Source organism: Nerophis lumbriciformis, linkage group LG03, assembly GCF_033978685.3.
Source record: "Nerophis lumbriciformis linkage group LG03, RoL_Nlum_v2.1, whole genome shotgun sequence".
Lineage (NCBI taxonomy): Eukaryota > Metazoa > Chordata > Actinopteri > Syngnathiformes > Syngnathidae > Nerophis > Nerophis lumbriciformis.
The window spans coordinates 49,955,095-49,957,500 of record NC_084550.2 but is presented as its reverse complement, the minus strand read 5'-3'; the positions used below and the strand labels follow the sequence as shown (position 1 = coordinate 49,957,500).

The 2,406-nt window shown below is 29.0% G+C and overlaps 1 protein-coding gene across 3 annotated transcripts in view; it reads left to right on the top strand.

The window, feature by feature from the left end:
* The window catches only part of vgll4b (vestigial-like family member 4b), a 102,073-nt gene extending 101,442 nt beyond the window's left edge, over positions 1-631 (top strand). For all 3 annotated transcript variants that reach the window (XM_061938655.2, XM_061938646.2, XM_061938638.2), the window contains one exon: positions 1-631. This exon is cut by the window's left edge and continues 1,135 nt beyond it. The gene's annotated coding sequence lies outside the window, so the exon portion shown is untranslated.
* Positions 632-2,406: the final 1,775 nt, after the last annotated feature.

Here is a 2,406-nt window from a genome sequence, read left to right as displayed (position 1 = left end):
CGATGGAAAGCGCTGGTCAACGTTGGAATCGCCACAAAACACATGTTAAGACACTCATTTTGTCAGGTAAACCACAAAGAAAGGGGCTTTATGAATCCACTTCCCAAACAGGAGTTCAGAACCAATCGCATCCCATTAAACCCACTTACTTGGATTCATCAGTGGGGAGTTTTTGCCATTTTTACTGACATTTAGTGAATAATTTCTACAACCTGCTGTCATCTGTAACAGTCCAGTTTGTTGTCGACCAGGGGTGTCCAAAGTGTGGCCTCTTTATTTAATTTACAAAATACTATCACGAAACGACGTAAGTGGACTAAAAGAGCAAACAGGTGTCATGTAATGGAATGTTGCAAAATTGACACTATTAACAAATAATGGACTAACATTAAAACGGGCCTTTCGTTTATATGAAACAAAAGTTATGAACAGAAAATTTCAGATAATTAAGTAGTGTTTTACTTTAAAACTGTCATTGCTCCAAATGTAATAATTAAAACTACAGATCGAACGATAAAACTGAAGTGGTTGTCAAACTTGTTTCACCAAGTACCACGATAAAGACCAACAATAACATACAGTAGCGTAGTAGGCCTACGTTTGCATTAAAAACAAGGCATAGCTTTTATTTAACAAGTGTATATATATATATATATATATATATATATATATATATATATATATATATATATATATATATGTATATATATGTATATATATATATATATGTATATATATATATATATATATGTATATATATATATGTGTGTATATGTATATATATATATATATAAATATATATATATACGTATATATACATATATATATTTATACATACATATATATATGTATATATATATATATATGTACATATATATATGTATATATATACTGTATATATATATATATATGTACATATATATATGTATATATATACTGTATATATATATATATATATATATATATGTATGTACATATATATATATGTATATATATACTGTATATATATGTATATATATATATATATATATATATATATATATATATATATATATATATATATATATATATATATATATCGTCACTGTAACATTACACACGGTTTGAACAGTAACACTGTGTTTGAATATAGGAAAATAAAACACTGTAATCAAGTAATTATTTGGTGTACCACTAGTGGTACACATACCACAGTTTGAGAATACCTGATCTAGGGATTTACGCTTTTGAAAGGAAAAATAATATATATTGATATTTATTTGACACTCTTGTGAGTGGGGGGCTTTTGTCTGATTTTTTTTAAAACGGTCGCTGTCCCAAAACTAATGAATCATTAGCAATGTGTACAGAAAAATACTTGTTTATAAAATAAATAAATAAATATATAATATATACATAATATAATAATAATAATAAATAAATAATATATAATAATTATTATATAATAAATAATAATATATACAATAATGTATATTTTTATTAATATTTATTAATACATAATACTAATTATTAAATTGACTAATAATTGTATTGATACAATATATAATTTATATATTTTATTACATTATATATATGTACAAATATATATATATTTAAAAAAAAATTTATATATATATATATATAATAAAACTAATTAAAAAAATAATATAATAATAAATAATATATAATAAATATAAAAATACTTTACTCCTTGGTTAAAGTTTGGACACCCCTGTTGTAGATTTTCAAAGGTTAGGAGGCGGAGCTAAAGAGCCATCATATACCAATCAGTGCTCTACTCGAAACCGTAAACTGCCAATTGATTTTCATCCAAACTCATTTTGTCATTCAGAACATTCTCACTGCTTCTAAACGGCTGCGCAATTATCCGCAATACTCGCTGAGAGGTTAGGAAATTGCCACGTTGACAATCCGTGTTTGCGTTCAAATGGTCGGGATGTCCTCCATTATTGTCGTGTTCCCTCATGATTTATTAGCAACCAAACACAAAAGATCTTACTTTTCTGTTCATAACATTGTGTCATAAAAATGAAATCCCCGGTTTTGATGTCAGTCTATTAGACGTTGGACTAACATCAAAACCGGGCTTTCCACGACTCAGTCAATTTCAAAACCGGACGCGAATGTCGTCCCAATGACGCCCTTTTTGTTCCGATGAGATGATCAAGCGAAGACATTCCATTCTTCTCGTGAGGCGTTCAGGAGCTGAGCTTCTGTTGGGCTCAACGTCCGCTTCCTCATCCCTACGGCGACGAGGCGCTCGGAAAACGCGCCGTTTTTGTTGTTTTCATAGTTAACATTTCACTGCCACGCTGTAAATTGGAGGCTTTTCTACCTGCTCCATCACACACACGTTCTTGTATTTCTGACCTTGAGACCTCCGAAAAATGCCTGCCTCTTTAGGAC